Consider the following 25472-nt stretch of genomic DNA (forward strand, 5'->3'; position numbering starts at 1 on the left):
CACATCAGGCTAGCAAGGTTATCTGAAAACAAATCTGTGCCCCAAATGCAACGAATGTATAAAATAAAATTACAAGTTGCTGTAATGGCCTTGAAATCTAATGAGGTCATCTACATATAAATAAAGTATATGCTTGCTCATTATCTGGCTACACTGAATGGTGTTTTTTATTCTTGGGACAGATGGATGTACAGATATGGCTACACTGAATGGTGTTTGTTGTTCTTGGGACAGATGGATGTACAAATATGGCTACACTGAATGGTGTTTGTTATTCTTGGGACAGATGGATGTACAGATATGGCTACAATGAATGGTGTTTGCTATCCTTGGGACAGACGTCTGTACAGCTATGGCTACAATGAATGGTGTTTGCTATCCTTGGGACAGATGTCTGTACAGCTATGGCTACAATGATTGGTGTTTGTTATTCTTGGGACAGATAGATGTATAGATATGCAGACATGTGTAAGAACAGTCAGATATTACAAATTCATTCTGTGTGGGGGTATAAAAATGTTGATGGATGATGCAAAATGAATTACAATGGAAAAAAGGATCATATCAAAAGCTCAGTTAGCCTTATGGTTTTGCAATATTCCCTTTATCTGTACCTTTTTTACCACAGACTTTACCTTTATCTGTACCTTTTTTTACCAGTCTTTACCTTTATCTGTACCTTTTCACCAAAGGCTTTACTTTTATCTGTACCTTTTCATCATAGGCTTTAAGCTTCATGAGTGCTTTCTCCATGAGGAACCAAATGGTGGGCACTTCCTACCTCCAATATGGCTGCTCTTTAGTCAACTGGAATATTCTGATTTCAAGGCTCTAACTTTGGCTTAAGCTGGATGTTATCACTGGCAAAACATTTCACCACAGAGTACATGACTGGCTTAACATTCAATATGCAACCAATCTGTGGAAATACAAACTGATGGCTTTTTGACCTGCAAGGAAAAGACATAACTTGGATGAGCTATGTATAGCAAGGGACAAGATCACAATTAGAATCCAATTTGTTTCTCGGACTTTAATATACAATACAGTAACATCTAATGGACACAAATTATGAATGATTTTTTTGCAATTCTGTCTGTTGTTAAACATAAATCAAAGAAGAGGAACATGGTGTCTCTCCTGCATCTGCATGCTTGTCATTAAAACAATGCATAACTTTCAAAGAATTTACAGTGAAACTTTTTACACACAAAAAGGAATGCTTTATTTTACCATATACAGTTGAGACAGGAACCTTAAAATGTAGCCCTCAATTAGATTAATGGGTGATAAAAGTCACTATCATATCTCACCACATATAGGTCAGACAAGAAGCTTAAAAGGCAATACTTAAATGGATTGATGATACAACACACTTTTAAATCTCACCATATATAGGTGAGACTGTGAGCTTAAAATGCAATATTTAACTAGATGGATGAGTCATAAAAGTGACTTTTACATATCAACATGGACTAGTGCGACAGTAAGCTTGAATTCTGATACTTAACTAGATGGATGGGTGATAAAAGTCTGTACTATATCTCAACATACACAGTTGACACAGCAAGCAAAAAATGCAGTACTTAATGAGATGGTGGAGTGATAAAAATCACTATTATATCTCACCATGTACAGGTGAGACAATAAGCTTAAACACCTCTGTCCATGTGGAGTTCAGTCCTAGATTCAGCCATTGTGGGTATGTGAGAAAGCTGCCAGTAGCTTCCCATGGGTCAGTTGTTCTTACCAGGGTTTTCCTGGGTTCTTTCTCCTCCAGTTATAGTAGCAGCCATGCATAGCCTACCTTGCACTAAGAAAAGGCATTAAACCCAAAACAGTAACAATAAGAACAACATCCACAAAGTTAAAAATGCAATACTTAAAGAGACGGATGATAAAAGTCATCATTATGTCTCACCATATACAAGTGAGAAAAAAGCATAAGATGCAGTACACAATAAGATGGATGGGTAATTAAAATCACAGAATATAGGTCTTCTGCTTTATCTCACCAAAAATCATCAACAAAAAAGCTGGATATTTACCACTACCAAATTACTTCAGATATGAGCCACATAATGAACATGTTAGTTCACTCATAGCTTAATGTTAAAAACAAATATACATGCATATACATGCTATTAATGACAGATCACTGAGTGAGAGGACTTGTCATTCAATCCAAATCTTGATCAAACAGATGCTTGCAAAGGAAGTATCTATCTACTGGCACTTGTTTATGTCCATTAAAATGGGAAACTGTTGACAGCAAACTCTTTAGCAATATTATACTATTTCAATAGCTGGAAAAAATAAACTGTAAAGGACAGACCAATCAGATTGATTTCCACCCACCCACCCTGTCACCTTCAGAGTAATATTCTCTCACTTATCTTTAGAATGGTGATCACAAGCATGTGCTTAAATGTAATATCTCACAATGTATGCATATAGATTAACACTTCAGTACAAGCTGCACATTGTTTTCCATTTGATATCTAGGTAACTGGGGGATATTTAATGACTATTATTATATACAGTCACTAAATTTCCAAACTGATTTAAGTTTACATCATTAAAAATCCTCAGTTTGAGAACCTACTCTATCACCACTCCAAAAACACAAACCCATTTTTGCCTATTCAACAAAAATCCACACAGAACTGTCACTTTCATGGACAACAAAGTTCCTTTCAGTTAATTGGTACAATGCATACAAGTAACCACTAAATTTATATATAACACTGTATGTTCACACATTGTTTAAATTAATTACATTCATGTCTTAAAATGTCTCATTTTTAAAGCTTTTGCCTCTATGAATATAAAAATAATATATATACTGAGCCATAAATTCCCCCAAACTAAACATCTTTCCATTGATGCGCTTATATCAAGTATAGTTACTACATCTGGATTATCTGCACAAAAGCCACAAACGATAATCTGCAAACTCATCCCAATTAAAACTGGAAATGTGAGCCCAATCTTACAGAACTTTTGCATTGTGAATAACAAAACAATTTATTATCTAAACTAATAAGTTAAAAACTTAAATCATGATGTGATGAAATGTGATAAGGTGATAAAATTAATGTAAAGCATCACACAATGACTCTTTGGATCATGATCAAAATTGGGGATTGGGACAGTCACATATTTCATTTCCTTTTAAGTCATTATTATGGAACTACAAAGATGATTAGAATCTTCAATGATAAAAAACTATTAAAAAGTTTAAAATGTTTGTCAAAGTAATGTTCCAAATAATAATGGGACATAACAGAGCTGAAGAGGAAAGCATGTCAAAGAAGGTAATTTGATTATGTCCCCTTAGCAAAGATCCAGTAATAGGATCTCACTGGTTAGTTGCATATTTGAACCTATTAATTATGAAGGTAGAAAGTATGAACTTAATAAACAGGGGTCTTGTGTTTATAAATTCACACAGAAACTAAATATGTAAGTAATCTGATTTACATGTACTCTGAGTTTGTTTGGTGACAACATTTGGCAGACTAGCACAAGAAATGAAATGCAAAACTTTGGCTTCAGTTTAACAGCCAACTTAATTTATGTGTTTATATGTGTCTGCTACAGATGTATGTGTGTGTGATTAGGATTTTTAATGTAGCTTTAAAAAATATTCAGTCATATCACTATGTCTGCAGTGTGGCAGATTATTATGATGTCTAGAACTGAGGCATCATGCCGCAGACATGTAGCATGATGTCCCACCCAGTCACATTATCCTGACACCAGGCCAATCAGTACTAACACTAACCTCTTAATGCTCAGCGCCTAGCAAGGCAGCTGTTAGTACAGTATTTGTCTTTGGTATGACTCGGCCAGGGTTCGAACCCACGACCTCCCACTTCCGAGGCGGACACTCTAACCACAAGGCCACCAAAGCAGTGCACTACAGATGTAAATATCCTCTCAAAGCTGAGATGGCTTAGGAGTAATGATCAGCATTCCAAATTGTTATAATAACAATGGCCTTTAATCATGAATTGGGCAAATATCATTTAGGTTGCCTTGTCATTGGAAAATATTCAAATTAGCCCTGGACTGTTGGAATGTACACGATCAAAGAAGGATTGGAGGTTGTGTTATTTCATGTAAAAGCTATCAATTGTACAAGGAATTAACACAAATACCTAATAAAAATCTCATAAGCATGCTTTCTGCTAGCGACGAAGTCATAGCTTCAACCAGTTCAATCTAAAGTGAGTGTATAGTAGTTTTGGAAAAAATAAAATTACTGTCCAAGTTACTTACCGCAACGGTTTGTTTCTTTTCTTACAAAGTATAAGCAGCTATATAACATGGAACATGTTTTGTCCATATTACATACTCACTGTATCTGATGCTATATTCAAATTGGCAACATATTATGATTTTGATTGTTCAGAGAACGCTTTGAGTCATTTTTCTATAGACCTTGCATTTGCTTTAAGATGGTCTAAAATGTGATGATTTTAGTCTGCAGTATTATGTATACATCGTTACAAACATGGACAAAAGTGTGGGAAAAAAACAGCCCAGTGTGAACCACACCAGGCTGTGCCATTGATGGATATAGAATACAATAAGTACCCACTGATGAAAGAGATAGTGCTACTGCTATTAGTACCAGCATTCCATACAAATTACTTCTTATTTTTATCTTTAATGTACAATTATTCTCACTTTCTGAAGTCTGTCATTGTCTAATGAAAATTCACAAAAATACTGTCCATTGAGACTTAAGGTCAAAGTCAAATCACCTAGTTAACTGATTTGACATATTATGGCCAAAGGGAGAAAACTCTTGTATGTTAACAAAAATAAGCATTTGAAGTTAGTGGATCTGCTCTTGCTCATTCTTCACTCACATGGAACAAACCTGACATTACTAGCCCCAAACACAGATTTAAAAATGACTGACAGCAAAATATTTAGAGTGTGTGTCTAGTATCAGACAAAACACCAAAAACTTCATTTCTTATCCAAAGTTCTCAAAAACTATTATCATTATTTTCTAACAAGTTCTTTGCATAACACACTGTGTTGTATGACAGACTCAGGCTTGGGCCAAATCATGCATGTGAAACTTGTCAGCAACACTGAACTAGAATACTGTAAAGTACACATTATACACACCCACCCTATGTTTAATAATCTCCTATGTATGCATTTAAGACATTAATGTGCAGAAGCCATTATTGTTTGTTAGACTTACCAGTATTCCAGCGAGATATAAACAGGAAAGAGGGAAATGTGTCCTGTCAGACTTTGTATTGCACTTCCTGATTGCAATTTCCATTAAATTTCAAAGTGCCCCTTATCAATCACTTCTGACCTTTCATTTTGTCAAGGTGACAAGCTCTTGGTGGGTCTTCTAGGGTCAAGTCCATTATTTTACTTTGGTCTCAGACTGCTGAGAACACAACCACACTTCATTATTCTGCCATTGTGCTGTGGGTGTTGGTAAATCCAGACTGCATAATTGACTTGCAAAAACAGGATCCTAGCAAAAGAGAAAATTAACAGAATATGTTCAGCAGATGTACATTTTATTTTCAATTTATTCATGCAGTCAAAATGTTAAATTTATAACCTATTTTATGATTATTTCAACAGGTGATTAGTGAGATTACCCATATCTTTGCACTGCCATCAAGGTCTTTGCTCTGTTTGTAAACTAAAACAGCATTTCTGATAAGAAATATCTTCAGTAATATGAAATACAGTAAATCCAGTCACAACAGTCACCCTTATGTAGTGGTCACATGGTTGCAATGGCCATTCTAATCCCTCCCCCCAAATGCCCTATATAAAAGTCATGTATATAGGAGAATAACAGCCACTTGCTTTCCAAAATTAATGGCCCAATGTTCTATAATGAAATAACGGCTTCTCCCTGCATTAAGCAGCCAGTGAAGCAAATCCATAGTGACTGCCTTATATATGTAAATTAGACTTTTGTTTCAGTAAAGGTTTCAATTATGCACCTGAGGATTTGGAAAGAAAAGTGAAGTGAGTAGGGCATAACCGATTAGCATTTTTCTACTGATTTCTGATTCCGGATTTTGGGCATGAAATTTTTCCGATTCCGGATACGATTCAATTAATCGGAAATGCTAAATTAAAAGGTTTTTCAAATTAACTTTTTAAACCGTGTTACACACGTTTTGCATATCACACCGATGTCACAAGGGGAAGGATATGGAAGGACTATAGCAAAATGCAACGAAGTTCAAAGCCACAAAGAATCCATGAAATTTTTTATTTTTTGGCCAGTTCCAACCCATTCTTTGTTCAACAATTAGTTGATCTTGCCGCCAGGCTTTTATTTTCCCGCCTTAATCATTTATGTCGGCAAGTGGCCAGTTCCATCCTGTACTTTATTCAACAATTAGTTGATCTTGCCGCCATGCTTTAATGTCGCGGTCAAATAAAAATAAAACAGGCTTTTGTTTGGTCCTATAAAGTTGGCCTCTTGCGGAATCATTTTCTTTTAATACCTCATTAGCATGTGTCAATGTATTCAATATTATGCCTTCATTATTGAGGATGTTGACATAAACGGGTAGGACTATTATATATTTTAATAAATTTAAATCTTTCGGTCTAACTCAAGTATTATCGTTTCACCCCATTGTGTTGACCATATTGGACTTTTCTGACTTCTTATTTAACTTTATTAACGCACTATCGAATGACACGCAGTGTTAGACACGGTGCTATAGAAATTCAACTTTATTATTTTTATTATCCGAATCGGTCGTTCCTGCCTTGTCCGACTCCGATTAATCGGAAGTTCATACTATCTGGTGGAATCCGATTTCCGGATCAAAAGTCGGTTATGCGCTGGAAGTGAGACTGGTATTTGACTTGATTTGCTATCAAATGACAGCTAGTCACAGAGCTCTCAAATCCCCCACCCCAAAGATATAATGACAGATTCATGTAAACGAGACTCACAATATCTGGAAAAGACATGCAACTCTCATCAGACCCTATGCACCTACCATGACTAATTCACTGATATCAAGAACAAATTTCATGAAGTCCTGAAGCCTCTTGTCACAGCAGTACCAAAGGCAGACAAGCTCATCATCCTTGGTGACTTCAATGATAAAGTAGGTGGAGATCACCAGACATGGCCATGTCATTGACAAATATGGTTTGGCAAATGCATCAACAATGAACACCTAGTGCTGAGAAAATGTGCTGAACGTGACCTCCTAATTACCAACACAATCTTCCACAGGCCAAACTGTAACAAGTCATCAACATCAAGAGGATTGTCCAATACAAACCTGGAGAGTTGCAAAACTCACTTTTAGGTCACGCAGCATCCACACAGATCTGCTTCTGCAGGTTTTCCATCAACTTACCAAACTGATGATCATCAAACTGAAGTCTTCCTTGAACTTTGATTTCACCTTGATTCTCAGATCCATGCTATGGCAGATGTATTACACCATCCACATACTTTAAACTCCACTGCCCATTAGACCCTGGCAACATGCATTTGGAGTCTGGTGTATAGGTGGAGGTTTTGGTAGTGAACCATACAGAGCTCATAATTTTGCAGGCTGGGAATTAGTTTCTTGCTCTTATCCCCAGTTCACTCACTAAATGTGCTGCAAAACCTCTGTCAATCAAAACTAGATTTATTCCAATCACTCCCAGCTTTTCATGCTTTTGTATGGATATACCTCCTTGCATGTGAGGAAAGGGTGTCAAAACTGACATGCTACAAGATGCAAAATGCTTCTTTGCCTGCCTTGGCCAGGCTTTAACCAGCTTTTCAAGGCAGCAGCTCATGAACTGAATGCTGTCAATAAAATATAGCTATCCCAGTACGAACATCATTTAATTTTCAATGCTGTTTGAGATTGTGTTGATCCCCTCTGTTGAAGCAAAGCCTATTGTTCCCATGATCTGCAGAACACTATCAGCACCTTTGTTTTCTCTGAGTGTGGCCTCACTTTTTCAATGATGGGTAACAGATAGAAGTCCTTTTCTTGCCAAAGATGCTAACTGCAATTTCTGGTTTGTGGTGTTCAAACTTTCCAATGTCACTGAACCTTCACTGGAAAGTCAATACCAGCAAATTCTAGCTTGGTGGTTCCTCACTGTCTAGTCAGTTTGATTATTCGTTGGGCATACGACTAACTGAATAGCAGCAGTTGTCTGTTTTTCACACTGATAATAGGATGCAGCAGAATGCACTTTGGCCTTGGAAACTAGTTCCAGCCTCAAGATGGACATTGCTACAACACATGAAATTCAAGCTGCCTGCAATCTGACATAATGCAATCCAGATTCCTCACATGTATTCCTGAAACCAGTGGGTGGCTAGATGGTCAGCCTCATGGATGTGCATGGCTAAGGTGGTGGCTGTCCTAAAACAAACTGTGAACTTAATCATCGTGTACTAGGCCTCTTCAGTGTAGACGTGCTACTGGCCATCTATAGCTTCCTCTATTCACACCAGCACAGGCTAAACTCCCGGCCACCAAATACTCTAAGCTCCCTGCCAATATTGTCCTTTGCACTTGGGGCCATAGCACTAAGAAATGCCAAAGCATCTGATTCGAGCTGGTGGAATGGTAGTCTTTCATAACCATGTTGGCCCTTCCTAGCCACTCCACAAAGGCTCAACACTGTTCCTGGAAGCCAGAACTGACAACTTGGCCAGAGGCTCAGGGCTCAACCCTACACCTGGTTGTGGAGCTGGTTACTGAACTTCAACTGCCAGGAGGAATCCAACATGTCATCTTACTCACTTTGAATTATCTGCCTACTTGGGAATAGAACAGTCAAATGAACAACAGTAGCCATTGTGTAATTGTTTATCTCCATTCATTCTTAGTCTTTAATTGCATTTATGGGTTGCCCCCAGTTTACAAACATGCAAAACAATTTTAGTGTTTGCTCTGCGTACATCTACTTAAGGCATGTTTTCAAAGAGGTAATTCTTCTAAAATAAATGATAATATTTTTACACACATGTATCTTTGATTACTATGAATGGGACATTATATTCCTGACCCATTTTTAATAGTCCTCTATATAAATAACAAACTTCTGTGCAGAAAAAGGTACTGATGCTTTGTGAAGAAACCATTTTTCTTTCTTCATTCACAATGACTTATGCTTCACCTGTTGACTCCAAAATCAATAGGATTCTTTCCCACCCAATGTGCAAGCCAGACACAAAGTTTGGTAACCATAATCAAGGAAGGAATTATGTTACTGTTTATAAACTATGTTTCTTCTTTCAGTCAGAGAGACCTTTTAACTTTTGAACCTGAAATTGATATTGTTCCTTTTTTAACCCAAAGTTTGATGATTATAGATGGTGGAGAAGGAGTTATTGTGAGAAAATAAACATGTTTCTTTTTCAGTCAGTGACCTTGATCTTTGAACTTTAGACCCTGAAATCAAAAGAGTTATTCAATACCCAAAGAGCAAACTATCTTCAAAGTTCGGTAACTGTAGACACTGAAGAACGAGTCATTGTGAGGAACCATTTCTTTTTTAAACCATCAGTGACCCTGACCACTGAATGTAGATGGTAGACAACTGAAATTATTATGCAAAAACCAGAGGGCCCTCTAAGTCACCCAAAAACTTTGATGGATGAACAGATAACACAACAACACAATACAATCCACCTTATGGAGGGCATATACAATACTGAAGAGACTTGGTCTCCTTGATATTGTAAATGAAGGCACCAAAACATTTAATGGGGGAGGGGCTAGCCCTTTTCTTTCATAGCTGGACAATGTTTTTTCATTTGTCTCAAGATAATTTCTTTTTCAAAGTAGTATAATGGATCAAATTCATGTTTTTATTCCACAAGTGATAGCAAGAATATTTTTTCACCAATTTGGGGGCCCAAATTTTTTTTCTTAAAAGAAATACCAACACCCCACCACCAGATTTAATGGTCAGTCCCTATGGTCATGAACGGTCTCGGTTTTTCTGTGCATATTAGCAGATTAGTTTTCGAATAACCTTAATAGTTTCCATGTTATGTGTATATGCCTTTACGCATTTACCCCACCCCACATCTGTACCTGCTCTTCTAATAACAACCATTTCAATACAATATATGTTCTCCCTAACACAATTTAACCTGTGCCTCTGTTACCTGGTGCTTCTCTCTGGTATACTTCTGTACTTCTGTTCCTTATGACCGCACCTATCTCTTAAACCTTTCAACACTCACCTATAATACCGCAATTCCGCACTGAATACACTCCATGGGGGGTGTCCGCCAAAACCAATCACTAACCCACCAATTACATTTCCTTCCACTACCGCTCATACCTTTATCACTCCACACCATCTTTCACTTACAAATCCAATTCAAACATCCACTCCACCGCAAAATGTTCCTACCACACAAACTTTAAAACAAAAGCATTCAACAAATCCCTTCTCAACTCCTTTTGCCCACACTCCCCGAACGCAATCTTGCTTATTCTCACAGTCGGACTGACGTCATCGAGTCACGTGCTCAACATAGCAACTCGTCCGCCATATTTATTTGGGGGACACCTTTGTGAAACATCGAAATTCGAAGAATTCAGTTATTATATTAGATTAATTGTTAAATTTAATTGAAATGTCTTACCAATATCAAGACAATTTCGCTTTCGACGCACAACAGAGGTATTTGGTAAAACTGAAGTTCATTGCAATTGATATTTGTTTTTAAGGTGCCCGCTGATACCTGGATCAATGACCCGAAACAATGGCCAGCTACTGAATACCACGATCTTTATAACTACCTGATTAAACATCCACGTAAGTATTTATTTTATTTGACGGGTGAATTAACGTATTTCTTTCAATGTAAATAATAATATTATTAAATGTTGAAAATAACGGTAAACTACAATAAATTGATGCTTGTAAATAGTGAATAGTGGTGATTGTAAATACCATGTTGACAAAGCTAGTAGTGTAAGAATTTGTATAATAGAAAGAAGGTATTGTCAATGTATCTTTTACATTTTCATTTAATAGATTCAACTAATTGTTTTTACATAATTATTCAAATTTAAAACAACTTATCATTTTCATTTATAGGTATTTATTCTGCTAAGGCAATGGAGAACTATAGGTCTCTAGAGGCACACATTTTTTTGTGTCAGGGTGGGTTCAGACTGTTTTCCATATGAAGACTGACAGTGGACATTATGTTTTGAAAGCTGATGTGAAACCTTCTTGGAGAGTGACTGAAGAACCCCACCACCCATGGGTTGCATTAAAAAAATCAGGACCTGTTATTGCAGCACATTGTAACTGTATGGCTGGGTAAGTACATGTAACTTAGTTACTATGACATAAATTTAGACAATAAGGACACTGTCACCTACTCAGACAATTTCTTTTCATTGTATACTGGAAATTCTGGGATAAATGCTGAACTCTGTAAACAGCCCAATAAATTTAAAGAAAGAATCTAAATCTGTAACCTTATAGTTATACATATGCATATTTTAAGACTATAGTTGCACCAAATTAAGTATATTATATCATAATGTTAACAAAACATTTTATTGCTTTATTATAGGTTAGGAGAGACTTGTTCCCACATTGGTGCATTACTGTTTAAAATAGAAACTGCAGTGCGACTGGGATATACATCGAGCACCTGCACAGACCGCCCATGTGAATGGAATGCATGTTTTGTGAAGAAAGTAGAACCCAAAAAACATAGCTGAGATACAATTTTATAAGACTGCTGCCAAAGAGGCCCTAAAAAGATCTAAGAAAAAGATGAGAAAAATGCCAGAACCAGCAACCGCTGAAGAGCAGAATCGATTTCTGAAAGCACTGGCTAGTTTGGATGAACCTTGTGTTGGTTTCAGTGCCTTTAAAGAGTACAGTGGTCAGTTTGTTTCTCTTGGACCTGAGCCAACATCTAGTAAGTTGTCACCATCCTTCAGAAGCTTTTATTCAGCAAAAAATGAGAAAATTGAAGGCGTCGATTTAAACAAGATGTGTGATTCAATTTATGGAAATTGGCAAAAATATGAAACAGACAACAATTTACTATTAAGTTTGTTTAATAACAATGAACAAAACTATGATGCATGTAAATACGGTCAGCTGTGTACAAAAATAACAACTCATGAGGCATTTCTTTTCATTTTGTCAATGAATTTCAATGTATTCAATGTGATTAATTTATTGACATAATAAAACAGCTTAATGTAGTAATTTACATATATGAGTGTGTTTAATGATAAAAATATTGCATTAAAATACATTTCTGTAATATTTGTGTCACAGTATACATGTACATGTAAATAATTATTGTCATGGATTATGTTTAAATTTCTTTTATAATGTATTTGACATGTCATCATGAAATGTAACAATTGAAATAAAAATCTCAAACATATATTCTGTGATCCAGTTTACTCTTTAAACACAATCCCAGTCCACAAATTAATTAGGGCAGCACACACCTTTATTATTTTGTCACAACTCTATAACACCGATTCAACGCTTTCATCTTTAATGCTTTTGACACATCTGATTGGTAAAGTCCCTTTCAATACAGTAAATCTATTTTTCATCTATCCGATCACACGTTCTCTGCCTCCCCATGCATTAGATATGTAACTGATGGATCCAAGAGGTGTACAATAAATAAAAACTTTAACTGTGCAGTGTTTCTTGTATGAACTATAACATTGTGCCCTTGCCAATAAATTTTTGGGTGCTTCAATGAATATTTCAAAACAATCTGTTATTGAAGTCAGACGAGGAAATTTGGATTTGAACACTGGTGGTATTGTGCTGAATATTGTCTCTCTATCAGTCCCTTTGATCATGAATCCAATTTTTGCATGCATGAGATCAATCCATTTCCAGAAGCAGTCAATTGTTGTTGATTTGAGACACATTATGATGTAGTTTCACAAGTGTTAAAAACAGTTGTTCCTTTAGTGGCATGCTGGCTTTATTTGACCATTTACTGGTAATACATGTACTTAAAAAAGTAAACAGCTGTAAAATTATATTCCAGCTAATGCCAGTCATCATCTGGCAGGCATCATTGTTTCCCTCTACAGAAGCTGATGAAAGAGAGGTAGCACTAATTATATGTTCCAGACTTGATGTTTTCTGTAAGGCATCATTTCTTTCTTTTCTGAGATTGTCAATTTCCATATATAGCATTTCTCTCTCAGATTTTTCCAATGGTTGTTTCATTGGCATAAAATGTGGTGCAGTTGAAATTGACTCAACTTCAGGTGACTTTGTTTCCAGGTGTTGTGATTCCTGTGTCATTGTCATCTGAAGTAACAAGATGGTATATCCATTTGTTTGTTGTCATCCATTAACTTCAACTTCTTCGTTGCCTGACATGGTTCAGCCAATTTCACTGTTAAAAGAAGCATATATATATATATATATATATATATATATATATATATATATTACTTATGGGAACGTTACAGACTTTCACAAATCTCAATATTTATTGACCAAATTGTTCATCTTGATTAATTTAAAGTTATACAATATACAAACTTGTACCAATGTTTTGTAAATTTGTGTGCACATTTTATACAAATCTCTCTCTCTCTCTCTCTTCTGCACTATCAAGACATTTATTGCAGAAACTCCACTTTAGTGTTGTGAACGGTTTAAATGAAGGGATATAAATTAGCATAATACTTACCAGGAATGAAATGTGCTGAACAAACGTAACAGTGTCCGCATCTTGGAGACCAGCGTTTATTTTTATTAATACTGCCGTCAGGATTTAGCTTTGCTCTGCTGATTGCATGTAACCATCTTTCTCTTCGTGAGGATTGATTGGGTATGATATAAAACTTTTGAGCCTGATTTTTCCTCTTGTTGGAATGACAACCTGGTGCACAACAGCTCTTAGGAATTTCACAATGGATTGTGATTACTTGTTTTCCCCCAAACAAATATGGCGGCCGCGTTGTGATGAACGTCACGTGACAATTCCCCGGATGTCCGACTGCAAGAATACATTTTACCTAACTCAAACATTGCACCCAGTGATGTCGACTTTCTCAGAATATCCTAAAGTACATCTCTACAACACTGTAATTTACACAAATTGCTTTCATTTCATCACCGATACATATACCCGGAATATTTTCAGATGAAAATTACAAGGGAACTGTCACCCACATCCCCACCCCCATCAAATAAAGCCCATGAAGTATTCTTATATTTGATTTATGTTTTAGCATACACAGAGAGGGATGTATGTAGGAAAGAGACTATTTCTTATATTTTCTTTAGCGCACAACTCTGCTTAGTTGATGTGATATTCTGCATGTAGAATCTAGAAATGTTTAATATGTATTCCATAACTTTAAAACCAATGTATCGATGTTTTCGGAGTGGGGGTGGGGTTTGTATTATGCATTAGTGATTTTATTAACCTTTTCTGATTCCGATGTGTTAATCGATAACAAAGCTAAGACAGGAAGAGAGAAAATTTATGTTTATTTCAATGTCCGTTTTACAAACAAATCCTAATTTTGAATGATAGTTTAGAACATATAAGAATGGATTATGTTCATTGGAGTTATGTTGTTGAAGGGAACAGTACTGGTTGATAGATACATACATACAAATACATATATAATGTGCACATAGGACAGTTTTACTAAACGAAGACTGGAAAACAATATAAACGGATGACAAAGAAATGAAATGTACAAAATTATTACTGTACACGCTCACATATTATAGTTTAATATATGAAAACATTACGCAGTGAAGGAAGGAAGGAAGGCAAATATTTTTTTTTTTTTAAATTGCATATATGTCGCGATTTACTACGTGTTAGTAAGCGTCTCTCGGTGCTTTGTCCGAAAACAGTATGGAGGAAGCCGGGCACTATGATGTTATGGTCTATTTTTAGCACAAGGTAGATTTAAGTACAAGCGCCATAGAGAATTCAAGGATTCGCAGCAAACCAATCAACAATCGGCAGGACAGCAGTTTTATTACAGGGTTATCATTGTTAAAAAATTATGTTTACCAAATGGGAAAGCATATACAGTATAACATTTACCTTTACAACCATCTGGCTCAAGTGTTCCGCAGGTGTTGTGCATGAACTACAGCTGCAAAACCCAGACAACTTCTTAAGATATAACAAAGTACAAGTACAATAAAGGTAACCATGGATTCATGGGAAACGAACCATCACCCATCGACTGGAACATTGACCTACGGTATTTAAACTACAACCACTAGAGAATTTAGATACTCATAACTAGTGTATCCCCTAGGGGTGCAAGACTGAGAGTCAAAAATCTCCTTGGTGTCAAAACTGGGGGTCAGACTGAGTAAAAAATAAACTTTGGTATCAAAACTGGGGGTCAGATTAAAAATTTGGGGGTCTCTGAAGCGCAAATGAGGGTAAAGGGAAACACTGATAACCCATCAAAGACAACAGAGAAGGGTACTTGCAGATGGTGTGAACATGTGTACACGACAAAGGAGGGAATGGACAGCGTGAGGGTGATAAACATGGACTTCTTAAACTTGCAGGATGTTGAAAGCAATCAAGAATATCACCAAAAAGAAAACAGCTTAGGAATATAACCGTGCAGTTCCATGGAGAAGACACACAGAAGAAAAGAATTTACTCACGATTGCAAAAACATATAACATGGTATTTTGAAAACAAGTCTGCAGTAGAAGAAAACAGCAAATCTGATGCAGAAATTAAAAGGACTCAACTAGTACAATTCAGCTGGCTTGGAGTTACTACACATCCGGGTGCTGAACATCGGTGAAGTGGTTGACCAAGGTTCTTATTGAACGTGCCAAAAATCTAAAGATATGTCAGTTACCAAAAGACTGGACATTTGGCACCACTGTTTAAAAGTGGAAATATAAGTTAAACCAACCAAACACTGCCCTGTGTGTCTCATTTGTTTCATGCAAAGTTAGGAAATCATTGCTTAAAGATGCCATCATCCAGTACATAACAGGACACAGTTTAACCTGCAAAGAACAGTATGACACTGTTCCCAGAGGCTCTTGCACAGTCCAGTTCTTAGTCACGTCAGAGGAGCTGACTGAAATACTGGACATAGGTCTACCGGTTGATACTGTGTATTTTCACTTCAGGAAGGATTTGACAAGGTGTCCGATGAGAGCTTACTCACAAAATAAAAGCCTACCAAGTAATTAAACTGGCTTATTTCAGGGCTTGTTTAAGTTTGCATTTCTGATCAGATTTTCATAAAGCTCTGTATACAAGCTTATATTTTTTAGCTTAAGGCAGAACTTGTTCTCACTCCTAAAGATACAGTGCAATATTTTGTAAGAAGTTTCTTTTCCTAGTGATCATGTATATTGCAAAGCTGGACAAGTTTACCTTGTTTTATGGCCAGTTCTGGTAAGATAGAGTGTTGTTTAATTTGTTATTACAGCCAGTTGCAGTAACATGAGTGCTGGATATGTTTATGTTGCTGTATGACTAATTGCATTACCATTGAACACTGGACAAGTTTACCTTGTTATATGGCCAGTTGCAATATCATAGTACAGGTTGAGTTACCTTGTTATATGGCCAGTTATAGTATCATAGTATGAAGTTTACCTTGTTATTATGGACAGTTGCAGTAACATAGTACAGGTTGAGTTTACCTCATTATATTGCCAGTTATAGTATCATAGTACAGGTCAAGTTTACCTTGTTATTATGGCCAGTTGTAGTAACATAGTACCAGTCAAGTTTACCTTATTTTTATGGCCAGTTGCAGTAATAAAGTACAGGTTGAGTTTACCTTGTTATATGGCCAGTTTCATAGCATAGTACAGGTTGAGTTTACCTAGTTATATGGCCAGTTGCTGTAACAAAGTACAGGTCGAGTTTACCTTGTTATTATGGCCAGTTACAGTAACATAGTACTGGTTGAGTTTACCTTGTTATTATGGCCAGTTTTAGTATTATAGTACATGTCAAGTTTACCTTGTTATTATGGCCAGTTGCAGTAACATAGTACTGGTTGAGTTTACTTTGTTATTATGGCCAGTTTTAGTATTATAGTACATGTCAAGTTTACCTTGTTATTATGGCCAGTTGCAATATCATAGTACCAGTCGAGTTTACCTTGTTATATGGCCAGTTGCAGTAACATAGTACTGGTCGAGTTTACCTTCTTATTATGGCCAGTTACAGTAACATAGTACTGGTCAAGTTTACCTTGTTATTATGGCCAGTTGCAGTCACATAGTACCAGTCGAGTTTACCTTGTTATATGGCCAGTTGCAGTAACATAGTACTGGTCGAGTTTACCTTGTTATTATGGCCAGTTACAGTAACATAGTACTGGTCAAGTTTACCTTGTTATTATGGCCAGTTGCAGTAACATAGTACTGGTTGAGTTTGCCTTGTTATATGGCCAGTTGCAGTCACATAGTACCAGTCGAGTTTACCTTGTTATATGGCCAGTTGCAGTAACACAGTACTGGTCAAGTTTACCTTGTTATTATGGCCAGTTGCAGTAACATAGTACTGGTCGAGTTTACCTTGTTATTATGGCCAGTTGCAGTAACATAGTACTGGTTGAGTTTACCTTGTTATGTGGCCAGTTGTAGTATCATAGTACAGGTCAAGTTTACCTTGTTATTATGGCCAGTTACAGTAAGATAGACCACTGGCTATGTTGAGCTTGTTTTATTTACCAGTTGCAAAAACATAGACCACTTAATAAGTTCACTGTGCTGTGTGACTAATAAAGTAACATAAAGCATATCTCATTTATGATTTTGATTATTATTCATTTTTAACAGATGTATGATATTAAAAAAAGTGACACAATCTAGGAAAACTAAATGAAATGTCTGTTTTTGTACCTGCCATTCGTACTTGCATGATGAAGTTCAATTTAAAATACATTTTCAATGGGGATGGCAGTGACTTAGTGGTTAGCTTCCTGGACTTACAATCGAAAGGGTGCAGGTTGGAATCCTCCCATTGAACCAGCCTGGTTCAGCTACCATAGTGTGTCTTTGGGCAAGGCACTTTACTCCAATTACCTTGGCACCAGATAACCTATTTGTGTTGCTGTGCTTTAAAAAACCAAAGTAAACAAAACAAAATCTTTATTTACAGTTTGCATGCTAACTCTTCTGTCTTTCATTAAACATAAATAGTTTTGATTATTACAAAATCAAAATAAGTTGTATAGCAATATCTGAAAGAAACCATTTGATAGTATAAGAACTGCAGGAAATATGTCAGTTATTAATTTCCAATATCCATATACATTTTGAAAATTATATATAAGTAACAAACAGTTTTTCCTTGTTGCTATTTAGCATACCAGCTCATAAAGCCATTGCTATAGATAGGGCCAAACACATTGAATGGCCTACATCAAATCAAATATTTAATTCAGTTTTACTTAAACAAAAACATTACTCATTCTCATTTGGACCAAGGCACAATTACTGAGACAAATGTACAATTTCTGAGACAAAAGTACAATTACTGAAAGAAGGATACGATTACTTAAAGACTTGTGATATCTTGCTGGTCCTTGGTAAAGATGGTGCCAATCTGAAATCTATTATGGCCACCATCACAGTCATCTTGAAAATTTTATAATATCTCTGCATGAACAGTAAGTAATATTTACATGAGTTTTCACCAGTAGACTTTTTATGATGTTCTGTTGGACTTATATGAAAATGGTGCTGATCTGACATCCAATATGACCACCACAGCAGCTGCTTCTCCTGAATGGAAACTCATTTCTTGAAAATGTTATCTCTGCAGCTCTCTAAGTGGACCATTATCTAGCTTGGGGTTTTCACCTGTAAATTTCTTATGATGCCTAGTTGGTCCTAATTGAAAACATTGATATTTATACCGCTCTAGTAACCTAAGAGGTTAGAGCATCGGTCTCAGATGCAGGAGGTCATCAGTTTGAATGCATTTGCATTTTTAAATCAGATGTTAACAACAACAACTTATTTTTGCATTTATAGTGTTCCTGAAGAAATTGATGAGATAGAGGAGACATCTACCATCTGCCAGAGCCAGCAGGATGAAGATGACTCAGAGTCAGAGTGAGGAAGATGACAAGTAGGTTGAGTTGAGCAGCCAGCAACCTCCTTTCAGAGCTAGCAGGAGAAAGACATACGTAGGTTTATCATCGATCTTCCTTCTCTGAAATTCACCAAGAGAAAGACATCAGGTAGGGTGAGTACTAAGCTCCTGAAGTAAATGACAAGGTTGAGCAGACATCGCCCACCTCTCAGAGCCAGCAGAGGAAGATGACAAGTGGGTTGAACACTAAGCATCTGCTTCTCAAAACCAGAAGGTGGAAGAGGAGATTAACAGCTTGCTGTATCATTTCAGGGCCATGAAGAAGAGCAGTACTTTGTACAGCCACCTGCCTCCTCCCAGGGTACCAGGTATACGGTATACTTCCTCCCTGATATTTATGTTGTTTGGGTTGACATCTTACTTCCAAAATAAATGGTGTTGCATAGCATTTTCAGGAATATCACACACACTTGACAGCTCGTATTGACAATTTTTGATTGATTAAAGTTTCATTGATGTTCATTATTACAATTGCTTATAGTGTATTTTACATAGAAGTTTAATTTGGCATGTGAGTGTATGTGTGCCTGTATAGTTCATTTGTATATAGTGTATTTTACTTAGAAGTTTCACTTGACGTGTGTGTGCCTGAGTGTGTAGTTTATTTGTACATAGTGTATTTTACATAGAAGTGTTATTTGATGTGTGTGCCTGTATTGTTCATTTGTACATAGTGTATGTTTACATAGAAGATACATTTGGCATGTGTGCATGCCTGTATGGTACGTGTGTGTGTGTGTTTGTGTGTCTGCGTCTGTATGTGTGTTTCATTTGGTATATATGTGTGCCTGTATGATTCATTTGTGTATATTGTATTTTACATAGAAGTGTCATTTGGCATGTTTGTGTGCCTGTATGATTCATTTGTGTTTAGTGTCTTTTACATAGAGGTGTCATTTGGCATATGTGTGTGCCTGTATGATTCATTTGTGTATATTGTATTTTACATAGAAGTGTCATTTGGCATATGTGTGTGCCTGTATGATTCATTTGTGTGTAGTGTATTTTGCATAAGCTTCGTTTGATGTGCGTGTTTGTACTTGTATGGTATATTTGTATATGGTGTATTTTACATAGAAGTTTCATTCTGATACTATTCTTTTTCCGATGCAAATGCAGTCGTTCAGTCAGTACTATCCATGTGAGACTTTTAATCATATATGACAATTCAAGCTTCAGACATGAGATGAAAAAAAACCTGCAAAGTCTGTTTAATCTGTTTTGTTGCATCAGCTAGTTGGCAAGGTTTACTGACATGCTATCCCTTTGTTAGCTTGAGTAGTTGTTTTGTTTCAGCCAGTTGGCAAGGTTTATTGATACAGGGTCCATAGGGGACCCTGAAAAGCCTTGATTTTCTTGAAACCAAAAAGAATTAACAAATAGTTTTCATTTTCCAGATTAAAAGAAAAAGAAAAGGGGACAAAAACCCAAAACAAAACAGTCTCTGGCTAGCTAGGTTTGTGCTGGAATGAAAATTTCCCCATCTGGCCACTGCAGTCGTACATTTTGAACTTCCAGTTGTATGAAGCCCAGATGTAGCTGCGGTTTAAATTCGAATCATTTGTACACTTTTATATGTCTGGCTGTTGATTCCAACTTCAGTGGCTAGACGAAGAAAAATATAAAGTTTGGCTTATAAGATCTTTCTCAGAGAGCTTTGCAAAATGCAGATTATGCAAGAAGGATATTGATTTGAGTGCAATGAGAGGGCTCTACAGTCAGATGAAGCTGGACAAAAACCCACCTAATACAGCTGATATGGCAAAACAAGAAGCCTTCAGCATCAAATCATTTTTGACAAAAGAAGTATGTGAACATAGATTCGAGTTTTAAAATAGAAACTGTAAAAAGTCTTAATTATGAAATTAGTTTGATCCGGTTCTGTTTATTCAGTGGAAAAATGACAAACAATAATTGCAATGAAGATGATAATTCAAAAAATAAAGAATACAGTTAAGCTGAGAGAAATGTTAATATAATATGAATAGTTTCAAATATCCATACACTGTTTTAAATAAGTGATAATATAAATAAAACAAACAACTTTGTTACTTTGTTTTGTTTTGTGGGGGTGAGTGAAGAAGAAAGGTAGGTACTGAAAAAGCCACTGAGACAATGACAACTGCTGCTGATGACTATGCATTGAAAGCTGAGACTCGTAGGAAAATTTCCTATATCACGACATCAAATAGTTTGAGGAAAAGTGTTAAGGACAAAGTCACTGAACTTGGAGCTTTTGAAAAAGATTGATGACAAGATACAATACCTGAAAAATTCACTCTGAAATATTGTGGAATTTGTAAATAGTTTAGTGTAGACAGAGTAAAATGAACATTGTTCAGTGACTACATTATTCTAATGCCCAGATGTACAATGTTTAGCATTGATGGGAAAGATATCAATAATCATACTCTTGACTTCATGTTGTTTTTTTTTATTAAAAAAATGAATTTGCAAGAAATCCCTTGTAAGAAGTAATAGTAAGTATTAAGTTGTGTTTACATACAATTTCAATGATGCATCCTTTAAAATTAATGTAAGAATGCACCTGGAAAAACATGATTTTAAACCTTGACAAACCTTGAGTAATTTGAAAGAAATCTGCTACCAACCCTGTTGATATGTTATACCATTATTAGCTTTAGTAGTTGTGTGGTATCAACCAGTTGGCATGATTTATTGACATGGTATGCCATTTGCTAGCTTGAGTAGTTGTGTGGTATCAACCAGTTGGCATGATTTATTGACATGGTATGCCATTTGCTAGCTTGAGTAGTTGTGTGGTATCAACCAGTTGGCATGATTTATTGACATGGTATGCCATTTGCTAGCTTGAGTAGTTGTGTGGTATCAACCAGTTGGCATGATTTATTGACATAGTATGCCATTTGCTAGCTTGAGTAATTGTGTAATATCAACCAGTTGGCATGATTTATTGACATTGTATGCCATTTGTTAGCTTGAGTAGTTGTGTGGTATCAACCAGTTGGCATGATTTATTGACATGGTATGCCATTTACTAGCTAGAGTAGTTGTTCCATCAACAAATTAGCAAGTTTTTGTTGACATTGTATGCCATTTTTAGCTTGAGTAGTTGTTCGATCAACCAGTTAAGCAAGGTTTATTGACAGGGAATGTGATTTTTAGCTTGAGTAGTGTTACGTCAACTAATTGGCAAGGTTTATTGACATTGTATGCCATTTGTTAGCTTGAGTAGTTGTTTTGCATCAACCATTCGGCAAGGTTTATGGACATTGTGTGCCATTTTTAGCTTGAATAGCTGTGGGAAAATTCATAAATCTTAGCATTTTATAAAATATGATGACATCTAGATATATTCCTATTTATAAATGTTTTTTATCGTACAGTTTTAATTTAATGTTTTTAATCTTCATCTACTGTTATTGACGAATATGTGTTTCTTTTCAGATTTTTCTGATGGCTGTGGACAGTTTCATTGCCTGAACACAAGACATTCATATAGACTGGCTGTGTACAGTTGCAGTACCTAAAGACAAGGAGTTCATATAGACTGGCTGTGGACAGTTGCAGTGCCTAAAGACAAGGAGTTTATATAGACTGGCTGTGGACAGTTGCAGTGCCTAAAGACAAGGAGTTCATGTAGACTGGCTGTGGACAGTTGCAGTACCTAAAGACAAGGAGTTCATATAGACTGGCTGTGGACAGTTGCAGTGCCTAAAGACAAGGAGTTCATGTAGACTGGCTGTGGACAGTTGCAGTGCCTAAAGACAAGGAGTTCATATAGACTGGCTATGGACAGTTGCAGTACCTAAAGACAAGGAGTTCATATAGACTGGCTGTGTACAGTTGCAGTACCTAAAGTCAAGGAGTTCATATAGACTGGCTGTGGACAGTTGCAGTGCCTAAAGACAAGGAGTTCATATAGACTGGCTGTGGACAGTTGCAGTGCCTAAAGACAAAGAGTTCATATAGACTGGCTGTGTACAGTTGCAGTACCTAAAGTCAAGGAGTTCATATAGACTGGCTGTGGACAGTTGCAGTGCCTAAAGACAAGGAGTTCATATAGATTGGCTGTGGACAGTTGCAGTGCCTAAAGACAAGGAGTTCATATAGACTGGCTGTGGACAGTTGCAGTACCTAAAGACAAGGAGTTTATATAGACTAGCTGTGGACAGTTGCAGTGCCTAAAGACAAGGAGTTCATATAGACTGGCTGTGGAAAGTTGCTGTGCCTAAAGACAGCAGTTAACATACAGTAGCCTCCACAAGCAGATATATGTTTAATTAAATACCAAATAACATTCCATTTATTTGTGTTTAATTGAATACTAGATAGTATTCCATTTATTTGTGTTTAATTGAATACCAGATAACATTCTAGAATTGCCCTTGGTAGATTAAGAAACCTAAATTTTGTATGCCAGCTAATTTGTTTCTAAGCGTTCGGAATACAATGTTAGTAATAGAATTGAACAAGTTTCAGTCTTCTGTTTTTAGAGAAGAATGCATGTGTATATGTAGCTATGAAGAAAATAAGTGTTTTCAGATAAATACATAAACAGTGTATTAGGTTCCTTTCTTTTATTTTGGAGGAATGGTTTTGGTTTGGTGCTTTATGGCACATCAACACAATTAGGCTATTTGATGTTGTAGTAGTATAATGCCTTACCCAAGGACACACCACAGTAGCTGACCCAGTCTGGTCTGATGGTAGGATTCAAATCTGCACCCATTTGATCATGAGTCCAGCACACTAACAATTGAACCACCATGGCTTCCTTGAAGGAATACAATTGAAAGCTTAATGTATCCAGGACTTTATAAATGTTGCTGAAACATTCTTTGCAGTCTTTGAGATTATTTTATTTAAATACAGATTGCAACTACCATCTCACTTTTGTATGTATGGGTTCGAGTCTTGAGCTAAAACTTTTGTTCTACTTTGTATGACCGCTCCGGTGGCCTAGTGGTTTGAGCGTCCACCTCAGATGCGGGAGGTCATGGGTTCGATCCCCGGCCGAGTCATACCAAAGACTTACAAAAACGGTACTAACAGCTGCTTCGCTTGACGCTTAGCATTAAGAGGTTAGTGTTAGGACTGGTCGGCCCGGTGTCAGGATAATGTGACTGGGTGGGACATCATGCTACATGTCTGCGGCATGATGCCCCAGTGCTAGACATCACTATAAACTGCCATATTGCAGACATCGTAGCGATATGACTGAAAAATTGTTAAAGCTACGTTTTAAAAAAATCCAAATCCAAATCTACTTCGTGCAATTATTCTGCTTGAAGACAAATTGATGTAACAAAGTTCTCTTCCAGTATTGAACCATCTGCTACGATAAATGCTTCAGACCCAAAAGATTTTGGTTACAGTTCAGTTTTGTTTGTCTTGCTTTTCTCTTTGGTTTGAATGAATATATATAGTCCTTTAAATCTTCTTTCTCATATTGCCAATAACAAATCAATAACTCTGAACAAACACCATTTACAAAAATAAGGTTTTACTATTATATTTGTTGTTTATGATAATGTGTTAGATATGAAAGACACCACCCTTAGAAAAATGGAACTTTATTTAAAATTATTGATGCTTTCAAATACACTAAATATTAATTAATGTCTTGTAATCAGATATTGACTCGAAACTGAAATAAAAATGATGTAGCAAAGAAAAACTTTGTTTTTTTTCCTGCAGTTTTTAATTGTACTGGTTATAGACCAGACGTGCATGTGGGATGGCCTGTTTATCTTCCATCCATTATCACAAATTGGTTATTACTGATGCTCCCAGATTACATGCAGAATGGCCATGAAAATTTACAAACACATTCATCCCAGTCTCTTGTTGGTCCTAAATGAAAATGGTGCTGTTCAGTGTTCCTTTAAGGGACTCATTTCTTTCCTTGCACCTTGATATGTACAAACACCATCTATTTAAAGAGTATCACAGGCCTACATTTCATGCACAGTTACTTTGTTTTAACATGGTTTAATTTTCCAGATAGGTTTGTTGGTAGGACTTTATTAGCCAGAGATGCATGTAACTGTTTGGATATATCTTGATGAGTACAATGGCATCCTACCAAAAACATGGCCAGACATGTAGAAATCTCTTTTTTTCTATGCCATGTTCTAGCATCTTCAGCATCTGTATCAACAATTTTGAATACTTGTCATTTGGCACCAACTCCAGCAACACATGCAATTGCATTCAGTTAGCCTTATTTACGAGCACTGTTTCAGATTCCTTCATTATAACTGTTTTACACATGACTAAGCGTAGGTCATTTAACTACATTTTGGGCTCCAGTAAAATGTTTTTTTTTTCACTGGAG

At 36.3% G+C, this 25472-nt stretch overlaps 2 long non-coding RNA genes across 5 annotated transcripts; one reads left to right on the top strand and one right to left on the bottom strand.

The window, feature by feature from the left end:
• Nucleotides 1-275: 275 nt before the first annotated feature.
• Nucleotides 276-10343, bottom strand: LOC149779058 (uncharacterized). The gene is made up of 3 exons (XR_016415366.1): nucleotides 10160-10343; nucleotides 5228-5515; nucleotides 276-950 (listed from the first exon to the last, which is right to left on the bottom strand). It is a non-coding gene; the product is annotated as an uncharacterized LOC149779058 (long non-coding RNA).
• Nucleotides 10344-10555: 212 nt separating this feature from the next.
• Nucleotides 10556-24812, top strand: LOC149779059 (uncharacterized). 4 transcript variants are annotated; one of them, XR_016415559.1, is made up of 5 exons: nucleotides 10556-10818; nucleotides 11104-11331; nucleotides 11591-11944; nucleotides 19030-20956; nucleotides 22580-24812. It is a non-coding gene; the product is annotated as an uncharacterized LOC149779059 (long non-coding RNA). The 4 variants fall into 4 exon arrangements; XR_016415557.1 differs by having other exon boundaries at nucleotides 19030-19458; nucleotides 20548-24812; XR_016415558.1 differs by having other exon boundaries at nucleotides 19030-19458.
• The last annotated feature ends 660 nt before the right edge of the window (nucleotides 24813-25472 follow it).

The sequence above is a fragment of the Sinohyriopsis cumingii genome, chromosome 17, assembly GCF_028554795.1.
Source record: "Sinohyriopsis cumingii isolate HCF-2022 chromosome 17, ASM2855479v2, whole genome shotgun sequence".
NCBI lineage: Eukaryota > Metazoa > Mollusca > Bivalvia > Unionida > Unionidae > Sinohyriopsis > Sinohyriopsis cumingii.